The 12,436-nt window shown below is 39.5% G+C and overlaps 1 long non-coding RNA gene across 2 annotated transcripts in view; it reads left to right on the top strand.

The window, feature by feature from the left end:
* The first annotated feature begins 8,252 nt into the window (after positions 1-8,252).
* LOC108449327 overlaps positions 8,253-12,436 on the top strand; it is a 109,845-nt gene continuing 105,661 nt past the window's right edge. For both annotated transcript variants that reach the window (XR_001865487.1, XR_001865488.1), the window contains exon 1: positions 8,253-8,510. This is a non-coding gene — a long non-coding RNA (uncharacterized LOC108449327). The remainder of the gene's footprint in view (positions 8,511-12,436) is intronic.

Genomic DNA, 12,436 nt, shown 5'->3' with positions numbered 1-12,436 from the left:
TCTGCAGACCTTCCCATCTTCTTCAGGATTTGTTACCATGTTCTCCCTTATGTAGCAGGAGGTGTAAACTCATTAGGATGCAAACACACCAACCAAAGTTGCTAGTCTGTGACATACTTTGTTTTTTTGCTTCTGTGTAAGTCATTTCATTAGAGATGCCTGGACAACTGAGCCCTAGGAAGCACAGAACTGCATCTAGGGAGACAGTGAGAGGGAGTTAATTTGTGTTTGTTTTAGGACTGAAATAGACTCTGGGAGATAACCCACAGCAGATGCAGTTCAGTGAAGATATTTTCATTGCAGAGAACAGACGTTTCAAATAGTTGTTGTCTATCAAAGGTGGTAAAAGTAGATTTTCATTATGCATAAAGCCATTCTAAGTGCCACTATGCAAGAGGAAAGGGATCAAAGGGAGAGAGCTTAACATGCTTGCAGGGTGTGTTAGATTCCCTCTAGTGGCTGATCTTCCAGAATTTAATAAATTACTATTGCCAGGAGCTAATACAAATATAGTCCCTCATTTAGCTGAAGTGGTAGATGTTCAGATCATGCTGATGATACCTGTGGGGGATTACAGTAAAGCATGGGAAGAGAAGAGGCAGGAGGGAGGAACCAGTGTGTTAGCCAAGAACTGCATCCAGAAAGGGAACTTCTGGAAGGGACAGAGGATATGATGTGCCAGCAGTGGCTTGATGTGACAGATCAATGGCTCATGTCCTACAGAAGCCTGGATGTAGTGATGGCCTGAGGATTTACATGCTTCATGATAACAGAGAGCTAAAGGGGTGAACTTCAGTAAACCCAGAGAAATTCTTTGGCAGGTTCTCATAGGGAGGAATACAAATACAAGGAGGAGAGTTGGAAGTTTCTAGGGGACAAAACACAAAAAGCCAACCAGAAAAGATACATCCCAATGTGAATAGAATAGAGTGGTTGTAGTAAAACACCAAAATGCAACACCAGGAGCTACTCAATGACATGAAAATCAAAGAGAAAACTTAAGCAGAAACAAGGTGCTGGAGGCTGTAAAATAATGCATGGCCATGCATAGACATGATCAGAAAGACTAATGAAGAAATGGAATTACAACTAGTGATGGACATAAGAAACAACATAATATTTCTATAAATATAGTTCCTTTGAGGAAGACAGAGGAAAACACAATCTCTCGCCTAATGGAGGCAGGAGTGGAAACATTCTGCTTGTTTCTTTTTTTAATGTTAAAAAATAACAAGCTTGTAATTGCACGTCTGATACGATTAACAGCAGTTAAAGAGAGGACAAGAACTCTGTCCAGATAGTCCCAGATCAAGTCAAATAACACTTAGATACAGTTAGTGTGCTTCAGTCCTTAGGCTGGCTGAAATGTAGCCTTGGTGTATTTAAGAGATCAGGAGGAGCTGTTGCTGGGTAGTGATTAACACTCTGTAGGGACGGGTGAATTCCAGAGGAGTGCAAGAGGATGGACATAATTCTTACCTTTTTTAAAAAAGAGAAGGGGAATTAGAAACTAACAAGCTGATTTTCTGTTCCTTAAGGGAGTGTAAAGATCTTTCCAGCACTGAGAGGTTGCAGTGATAAGATACAGCAAACATGGATTTATCAAGAATAAATCGTATTGAAACAAGACCTTGATGAGCAGCATTGTACCTCCAGTGGGTACTGTGAGGAGGAAAAGGATGTGACATCAAGGCTTTGGGCCCATTCTCCTGTGTCATTCTTGTGAGCAGCCTAAGAAACTATGGCCCAGGTAAAACTACAACCAGGGTGATGCAAAACTGAAATCAATAACACGGTGTTCCAAAAAGAGCAGTGCAAAGTGCTGTCTCTATTTAGGACTGAGAACCCTGTGCATAGATGGGAGCTGGGGATTAACAGGCTGCTCAGGTACATGGCAGAGGTGTGTGACTTGCAGCTTGTATCCTGCATTCTGGGGAATGTGCTCCAAATGTGTGTCACCAAGGCAATAGTGGCAGCCTCATGGGAAGCTTGTGCCTTCTGTGGGGCTGGCTCTTTTTAAAGCCTTGTTGCTCAGGTTTAAAGAAATGTGTAGGTCGGTGGGAGGTACGAGTATGTTGTGAAGAGAAAAAAGATAGTAAGGAGCATGGTTCTCCTCTAAAGTTTCAAATCCTTAGTTAAGGGGCAGAAAGTTTCCAAATTCTAGATTATGCTGATGTTTTGAATGTGTGGTTTCCCTTGCCTTCAACTTTTTACTTCTTTTTAGACTGTGAAAATTGAAAAGACCATTTTTTCATAAAATAGCCTGACCTCATACTAACACAGACCTTTCCTGAGGTAATTCCATCTTAGTTAACTAAAGAAACTCTTTTAGAGTAAGTTATTGATTGCATTTCCAAATTTAGGGGTCTAGCACAGATATTTCTTAAATTCTTCCAGTGATCAGTAAAAATTTCAACTTAAATTCTACTCTGTTTCTGACTTTTACTTCTGGATATTGTTATATTATTTTATTATCAAAGTTTTCTTTCCTGTTACATAAAGACACAGTCCCTTAACATCTTTGATGAAGGAACTACACGGCTGTCCTGGAGTTTACAGCCTTGCTTTCCAACCCTGTAATGATCCTCACTGATTTGCTCTGAACCCTCTCCCGTATTTCAGCATAAACGCCCAAACATGAAGCTCTAGTGCCAAATCCAGATTTAATATAATTCCCTTCTGCCTGCCTGCAGACTGGATGCCTGCAGAAATTTTCCTCTTTATTCTTCCAGGGACTGTATTGACTCTTTTGGATGCGGCATCACACTGGCACTCATGTACTGTTGTTTATCCACTATCATTCCTAAATGCTTTCTAGAGATCCCTAAGTAAACTTCCCCTGCCTTGTAAGTGTGTCTTACAGTTTTTATTCCTGGATGTATTCCTTTACATGGAGCTGTGTTACAGCACTAAGGGTTTGCTCTTTTGTCTAACCTAGCACGTGATTTTCTTTTTTATCAGCTGTTTTTGAGGTTTAGATTGTGATTTTCTCTGGTCCTCCAGAGTGTTGATAAAGCTGCTGAACATATAAGGGCCAAAACCTGATCACTGTAGAGCTCTGATAAAAACTCAGTCTATCATTGATAATTCTCTAATTTGAATCCATTAAATATGTGCTGTGCTTGTTTACAATTGCTCAAAATTCTTGATCAAAGTCCCAGACCAGGTATCAGGTCATCTTGACTAGATGCTGTATATTGTTTTTGACTTTCTCAGAGGGTGGATGTATTGTTTTTGACTTTCTCAGAGGGTGGATGCCAGTGTTCAAATGATTCTGCTGTGTGACTGAGTGAACAAGTGCTAAACACTTGGGAGTCAAAAGCAGAAACTCTCAGAATACATGAGAAATGCTGTGTGTTGGGGGAGGGATCAATAATTACATTTTAGTGTTGCAGTACCGTGGTACGTAGTTCATCTTTGACTAGTTTCTGTGAAGATCAATGCGAGATTTAAGTGAATTAGTGTGCCTAAGTGTTCGCAATTCAATAGCTGTAAAATTATGATAGATACCTTAATATTACTGTATTGGCTTTCTAGAACATCCCACTGAGGTTTTGGTTGTTTTCTTTTCTTTTTTTTTTTTTTTATCACTTTACTTACATTCACAACCCAGTTCTGAGTCAGGTTTTGAATTTTCCTGACATAATTCTTGTGCCCTTTTATCTTCTAGTACTTCAGGAATTATCCTCAATAGCAAATTTATTTGAAGAATGTCATCAATATCCCACTAATATTTATGTAGTTTTCTGAAGAAATATTTTATTATCTTCCTTGATCTATTTTTAGAACTTGAAAATTAAAATATTTAGTTACACTGCATTAATTTGCATGCCCTGATTTTTTTATTTATATGTATAAAATATCACCATGCACTGATCTAAGTGAACTCAGAAAAGGAAAGAATTGCTGATATTCTCACTTTGCAGACTGACCCATGTTTTTACTGATGTTTGAGGAGTTAAGGGCCATGAAGTTAACATATATTTTCTACTTCGAGTGTCAAAATGCAGACAATTAGGTTTATATTTGACTTTGGCATTAAGTCCTGAGTTTCAGAAAAGTGCTGAGCCTTTTCAGTTTCCTCTGAGTGCTGGCAAGTGCCTACCGAAGTGCATGCTGTCATCTGATAAGGACAATAAGGAGAGCATCAGCAGCATTCCTTTTTTTATTCCATCATATATAACATGCTTGTCAAACAAAATACAGCACGGTGAGGTAATGACTGCACTGCGTGAGCAAGTTTCCGAGCAGGAGGCAATACCCCTGGAGCAGTTATGCTGTTCCAGGACCTGAGCCAGCAGCTCTCCATGGCTCTGCTTGTGCCATGCTGTGAGTAGCCAGCATGGGGGTCTGAAATCATCCCTGCTCTGCGCCGTGCAGTCACGGCCTAGCGACAGCATTTGCAGCTTTTTCATGGGCTGCCCAAGCATTGTGTTGTCTCTCAGCTAAAGCAAGGCCCCTCGAGGCCCTGGGCAGGAGGAGGGTGCCTTTATCAGGTGCCATCCAAGCAGGGGGACGGGGTTTGGTACCCCCTGCCTGGTGGAGGTCTGCGTGTTCCTTCGGCCAGACGCAGGCACATAATGGCACAGCTCAAGTTCCGGATGGAGGCAAGGAAAGAGCATGCTGAGAAAAATAATTGAAAACGAAGCTGCATTTAAAAGTAATCAAATTACTCCTTGGGATTAAATTTTTAGAGCCAAATTTTAGCCCTCGTTCTATGGCGGTGCGTTGGCAGGACTGTGTAGCTTGGCCCAGCTCCATGCCTGGGGAGAGTTTACTACTTTTCTGAGTAAATAGAACATATGAAGCCAGATTCTCATTGCTTTTAAGCCTAAGTAAATGCACCCCTTTTTCAACTGAGTCCTCTCTGATTTATACATATGTCCATGAAAGAAAACAGAAAGAGAATAGCTCCACAGCTGCTAAACCCTTGCTGACTGCTCCCAGAGTGCTTAGGGAAAGCACTGGTAATGAAAGATAAGAAGGCATGATTACTTGGGGTCTGAGTACTTCTTCATAGATCTGGACCTCTCTTTCAGCTACAAAGTGACCATTAGGATGAGGAGTTTAATTCCACTGTGGCATCTAAGAAATGTAAAATTCCATTGTTCAAGGACTCCGCCCTTAAGAGCACCAGGGGGTTTATCCTAAACTGTTTGCCTTACTGCCTTTTGACACTTTATCAATGAGAGTAGTTACTAGTACACAAGAGGAGGAGGACGCTTTATAGCTCCTGTAAAGGAGAAGAAAAAATATGTTCAGAGGGCAGGTGTTATATCTCTGGTCTTCCAGACCACTGCAATTCCCAAGAGTCTAGTCATGGAGCTGCCAGGTTTTGGTGTTCAGTGAAATTAAATATGTTGCTGAGTTGCACTGCCTGGGAGAAGATTTCAAAAGGAGCAAAACACTGCAGGTACCAACCATGAAGATGATTTTTTTGTGGCTTATGTCTCCAACAGGCACCTCAGTGATCCTGGATTCTTTTCTTTTCCTGGGGTGTGCACACATCTGCAACATGCATGGGTACGTAGCAAGGAAATTTGATTTGAGTGAGGAAATGTGATTCCCAGCTAACATCCCTGACACCTGCATGAGGAAGCATCTTGCTTGTACTCAGTGCACCATATGCACCCAGCCTACAGTTTTTGGGCAAGAGCTAAAAGCATGATATAGACTACTGCAGTGAGGTCTCTCAGCATGTGAGCTTGGGTGTCTCCCACAGGCTAAGGCAGCTGCTCTTAAGGAAAACGTGCTAATTTATGTATGTGTGTGTATATATACACACATATATTTGTGTGAACATTTAAGCTGAGCTCAATTTAATAGTTAAGCAAAGAGGGGTTAAACTGTTGGGAACAGCATATGTGTAAATATATATATGTACGTATGTGTCTATATATATGTGTCTGTATGTGTGTATATATATATACATATATATATACACTGCAACTGGCTGTGACAAATACAGCAGCCTAAGCTCTGTGGCACTGAGGTGTTGCACTATAACATGTATCTGTCTTGCCTGGCTCTCATGCTGAGCCCCTCCACATGCTATTTGAAGATTTTTGTCATACATCCTACACTGTGCTCTGACAGTATCTGGGCACTACAGAGTGAGTTAAGAATGGACTGACACTTCGAACACTGTCCCTTGCTGTTAGCTTAGCACTGTTTCATGTGAAAAATATCTTCAGAATGGCTGTTTCTTTCTCAGATAACAGACCTGCCTACCCTTACAAGTGACAGCTCCATTCCTTCCACTTCAGAAAACAGAGGGCATCATTAAAATTTTGACATCCATATAGGAATACCACAAAAAGAAAACAATAAATGTAAATACCAAGGTCTGGTATATGTCAAGATTTTAATGGAACCAACACTGTCAAAGATTGCAGAACCAACCAATTGCTCAAGAAAAATGTCCTCACTTCTTTACCGTTCTGGTTCTTGAAAAATGGTAGACAGGTCTTAGAAGAATTAGATTTGTAGTGCCCCAGGGTGAGAGTCACCACATCTGTGCTCTTATTAGAGGACTTCTCTTCCTCCCCAGATGCATCCATCAAAAGTAGTAGAAAATAATTCATGTAATGAAATTGGATGTGCTGACTTATTTGCAAACTTGGTTCAATATTCACTGAAATTAGAGGAATATTTTAATCAGGACCTTGGGTTTATTTCTGGTTTTGCAACATGTTCATAAGTGACAGGGCTAATCTTTTTTAAAAGTTGTTTCCAGAACACAAAAGAACTTTGAAGTAATAACCTTGAGATTGCACTAAATCCATGAGTAAATTATGACTAAATGTAAGCATTTAGGGCTATAAGAATATCAAAGTTGCCCAATCAGATCAGACCCATTCAGGCTCGGAAAATGGCCACATGCATGACAAGAAATTATAAGAAATCATGTACTAGAAGAGTGCAACAATAGAGTAATTTTCTTCCTGCCCTTCTGTCAGAAAGAGCTCTTCACTTGAAGTATTTCTTTCTAGGTTCTGTTGCTCTTCTAATATAACCATGAAAGGTCTTATTGTCCACAAATGAATAAAGTACCTGATGCCCAATTCTGGCCTTTTCCCAAAAAACGGATACAAAGCAGATACACTGCTCAGCCTCTCTCTCATTAGTCTGATGGCAAAATTCCCATTATGTCTCCTGCCATTGGAAGAATTTTTTCTGTTGAGATTTAATTCACAAACTACATCACAAAGTCAACCAAAACACTTATATAGTTCCTAAAATTATATCAGACAAGAATTGGGAAAACCCACAAAAGTACAGAAAATTTAAAAAAACCCCATTTTTTAAATTTTCAAAATTGTCTCATTACATCTTCATCAATTTATTTTCTACACTGTTAAAAATCATCCAAAAAATGCTTCATTCTTAGTTAACCAAATAATAAATAAATCTTTAACAATTTTTTTTCCTTTGCCTCGCAGTCATATTTTTGGTCAATCCAAATTTTCCTTTAGACCAGCTTCTTGTTTTGGCCAATAAAGGGGAAATATCAGTTGTTCAAGCACACCTTTCATCTGTAGCTGTAAAGGACTGAGATTAAGACTGCAGTATCCTAAATGCCAAAAATGGTTTCTATCACTGATTACTAATTAAGTAGTCCCTTATCAAAGGACATCCATTCATAGGAGAAAGGAAATCTCATCATTTAAAGGGCCAGTAGTCATGAAATATAAATGAGAAGATAACAGTAATGCTATGTTCTCTTAGCATGCATCATATCCCACAGTGATTTTTTACTTATAAAACATTGAACTGATTGCATACTGTTTTGCTGTGTATCACTCACAAGGACTACTCTTGGGTAATGAAGTGTAATTAAGAGGAATCGTATCCATCTCTTCATTCAAAGGCAATGATTTCCTTTCCCATTAGTTACCCTCTGGAAATACAATGCTTTACAGACGTCATCTTTACCATTGATTTAATTGACTCAGCTGTCTTCAGATGTTAGAGCTGTGTACCAAGGACTATATCATTTAGATGCTTTTTCTTAGTTCAGAAGTTAAACAAATATAAACTATATTCCTTACCAATCATCAGGACAGATTATTAGATGCAGTGCTAAGCAGCCATCCCTGCCTTTGAAGAACACAAGGTATGTGCTCTTTTCTTTTTTTCTGTTTTTTCCTATGGGAAGTTTCCTTGTGTTTTAATTTGAATTTGCCAAATTAGGTAATCTCGTTACATTTTTTTTTTTCTTTCTTGAATTTAACTATGTTTTAGAAGCTAATGAAATATTAGAAAGTCTTGGGGATATTGGTTTCTGGCTCCTGAGAATCTGCAATATCAGTCTGTGATGTTGAGGTGAAGAGCAGAGAAACTGAAGGAACGTTGATGCTCTCTCAGGAGTGTGGCAACTTCTATACATGTGCTATTCCCTATGGCTGTCTTCTGACATCTCCCTGGTGGTAACAGTGGCATCCTTTACATCTCACTGGAAATTCACAGTCATATACTGAGAAATTCTGAAGCCCAGTAATGATATGAAGGTAAAACTCAGTGTAGAATTCTCTATGCTACCATATAGAGTAACCTAACATTTTTAAAACATGAGCTTATGAAATTGGACTTGCTGTGATTTCATAGAATCATAAAAACAGCTTGGGTTGGAAGGGACCTTAAAGATCATCTGGTTCCAATCTGCTTGCCATGGGCAGGGATGCCTTTCACTAGATCAGGTCTACTTCTTCTATTTTAATTTGACAGTCCTTTATCTTGGCCTTCTATTATGGGAAGTACATTTGAGTGAAAGAGTTAATCACCTACTCTCTAAAATGCATATGGACAAAATACAAACTACAAGATGAACAGTGTTTGGCCAGTGGGAAACATAGGGTAAACCTGTCTTTTTGGTGCTTTTTGCTTGCCAAGACCCCTGCAAACCTCCGGCCTGTAGTTTTCTGCCAGTCAGCACCGCCACTACCATGTTAATGGTCATCAGATGTCAAGAATCACTTTCACCTTGGAAAATACTTGGAAGAAGAGGATGATGACTAAATAAAGGCTGACTCTTAGGGATAAATATGTAATTTACGATGTGGCACAGAAGGAGGATTACCTGTATAGCACTTCCCTGGGTATGTGTATGCACACAGAGAGAGGAGAATCTGTTCTCCTTGTCACGGTGCACATTTGTAAATGTTAAAGACAGGGAACAGATGACTGTTTAACATGGCAAAGAACTATAAAAGCATTACTGCCTCTCCTTTCTTTTTCAGTCATTTAAATTTTTTTTTAATGAAGTATTGCAAACTGACTTCTGAAGTCATATGGTATTTTAAATACCTACCAAGGGAAGAGATTACTTTTAAATATTGTATTTTAAAGCTCACAGGAGACCTCAGACAGTTTGTTATTCATTTCAACCTAATGCAAGCAATAACAAGCTTACTGGATTAGGTGCCTACTTTCTGAAATAGTTTGACTCTCTAATGTCCATTATTAATTGTTTTAATATATAGAATTCACTGCAATTTATTGTACATGTCTGAACATTCTTTAGGAAATCAGGAAATAGAGTTCCTGGACATTAAAAATGCCCTGGACAATGTATTTTATTACTTCTCAGCTATCTTCTGTTTTGAAAATATAAATTCAAGGAACTCTTAGAAAGGAGGGATCATTAAGAGGGCAAAAATATCAGGGTGGCAAAACAATAACATTCTTCAGCTGCTAATAGTCTCTGAACTGCTAGAAATGCTTCCCACCATCTTCATTTTAGCAACCAAGGTAATGCTATTGGTGTTTTGTATCCTCAGGATCCTCAGTAGTGTCATTAGTGCAAACAAATCTCAGGAAAAGTTCTCTGGGTAGCAGAAGGAGCAGTCTGGGACCTGGCTGCTGCCACATCCCCCAGCTTGTGCAGTGGGGATGCTGCCTTTGTGTGTCCCATTGTGCCCTGTTTGTTCATAGTGTCACATGCTGAAGCTGCACCAAGGCCTTGCTGGGTGCAGGAAGAGGTTTTTATCATTAGAACTGACTGAGCAAAACAGAGAGACAAAGTCTGTGGAAGATAGGGAACATTTTACCTGCAGAATTTCCTCCTAATTATGGCAAATCAGAAAAGCACTTTGATTTGTTAACCATGGGGCTTTCTTGTGTCCAGGAGCTCTGGTTTTTCCTTATGTCTAAACAACTCTTAGCACAGCACAGTGATGGCTCAGCACTTGAGCTCTCACAAGCTACAGTGACAGAAGCAGAAATAAATAATAAATATAGCAGTGCTCACAGCTCCCAAACTATTGACACTTGCTGATTTTGGAAGCCAAATTAAAAACAATTTCTCACATTTCAAGCACAATAAAATATTGGGTTTGTAAAACTTAGGGAGATGTAAAACCCCTTGTTGACCTTTGTCCTTCTGGCACTGCTGAATTTAGTAGGCCTAATCTTGAGGCATCTGACTGGCTTAACCCTCCTGTTTTATTCTTCAAACACCACTGATTTACATGGTAGTTTGCCTTAGACAGGGCAGTTGGGCTTTGATATTTGATCCCCATGGGAGTGTTGATTAATAAAGCCTGAGAGGAAAAGTTATAACTGCAGAAAATGAGAGCAAGTGAGAGTCCTTTGTAAATGAGAGTCCTGGGATCTGCAATGATTTCAAATTACATTTCTGTGTATGGGGGGGTGTGTGTGTGTGAGTGTAGTCACTTTGGCACGTCACTTTGGCTTTGGCATGTCAATAGCTCTGAGCGCACTTTAGAAAAGATGCTCTGAACATTAATAATCTGTAGAGCTAAGCTATCTTGGCTCAGGTGATTGTATAAAAATAGCACCATCACCATGTTAGAAATGAAAAGAGGAAAAGAAAATAAACCTGCAAAAAAGGCAGGTAAAAGCAGGGGACTAAGGAAAACAAAAATTATAGATATTACACCCAAGAACTAAGAAGTTTCTCCCTGAAGGCACAATATCAAAAAATTAGTTCCTTTAAAAGGCAAGATCCAAATTTGGGGCATCAAGAAATCTGAGAAGTAAGCTGTAGGCTTGACACTGGGGCCAGGCACCTGACCTCATTGCTGTGGGCTGTTCGAGAGCAAACAGAACTTTCTGCATTTTCTGTATTCCAATTCTGAAAGGGTCACTGTGTGCTCTAATAGCCCTGGCTACACAAAGCATCTGACACTTTTTCATATGACCCCACATGGCCTTTCTTAGTGTGGAAAAGACTATGAATCTACCAATTACTACTGAAAACTAATAATCAGTTGTGTTACATGCATGTAATAAGACCTCCACTAAAATTTATTGATCAGTGTTTGTTACAAAAACGCTATCAAAATTTCAATAATGTCTTTAGAAATGAATGTCTTGAGAATTGTGGTATGCTCAGATTTTGTTGGTGACCTTCACTGAACTGACTGTAATTTGGAAATACTGTGAAATCTATAAAGGCTACACTTTGCAACCAGCCAAATGTTGAATGTGGGTTATGATTTCCACTGCATGTGAATAGCTTAATATTTTTATTTTATTTTACCTCTGATTAGTTGTACATGGAACATTAAAGCTGGCTTTTTACAGTCAGTGTAGCTAGGGGTATTGAAATCAGAACATAGGTCTCTCCTCTAAGTACAAATCAGAAGGACAGACACTTAATAGTTTTGAAACATATAGTTAGTGGGCCTATATTTTTTATTTATAGTTTTATGATTATATTTTATTTTTCAGTTTGTAGATATTACGAAAGGAATCTTCAGATGGTCCTTAATTATTTTGAATTTAGCTAATGAGATATGTTGCCGCAGTCCAAACTCTAGGCTCATAATAAACAAAAGCTAAAAGAAGGAAATATACCCATTCTTGTTTTTTTACTGAATGTTATTTAGAAATCTTTTTTGTTTTTTCTAATTTTGCAACCACTGAGAGGGTTGGTTTGTTTTTTTTTTTTAATGGTTGTTCTACATCTCCAAATTTCATTGCTGCTCTGTGCTGGGTTTTTGAGAGACCTCAGCTCTCATTCCCGCCAGAGCAATTGGTATGATTTGGCGAAAAAAAGGCAAAGTAGCTCAATGTAGGAAGAAAAGGCTGACCAGAGGTAATCAGCTGTCCCCACCCCCCCCCCCAGCCACTCTGACTGGCTGGGCAGCATCAGTGTCGTGTTTGCCCTCACTATCCTGCAAGGCAGGGAAACAGGTCCATCTCATATTTCAGCTTAGGAGCTGAGGAGGGGAAAGGATCAGGGTGGGGCTGTGCTTCAGGCTGAGCGCCCATCCTGGATTCAGAGTTGCCCCTGTTCCCATTAGATGAGCCACAAGCTAGATCTGCAGTGGTCCCTGGACAAGGTGGGATGGAGTGCTGGCATGACAGACCCCAGGAGGAATATGTGATACATCAGTGCAGCCAGGGTCATCTCTAGTGCCACCACTGTGACTGAGGAATAGGGTCTTGGACCATGGGAGACAGATGGTTT

Source organism: Corvus brachyrhynchos, unplaced genomic scaffold (assembly GCF_000691975.1).
Source record: "Corvus brachyrhynchos isolate BGI_N302 unplaced genomic scaffold, ASM69197v1 scaffold249, whole genome shotgun sequence".
In the NCBI taxonomy this organism is placed as follows: Eukaryota; Metazoa; Chordata; class Aves; order Passeriformes; family Corvidae; genus Corvus; species Corvus brachyrhynchos.
This window is presented reverse-complemented; position numbering and strand designations above follow the sequence as displayed.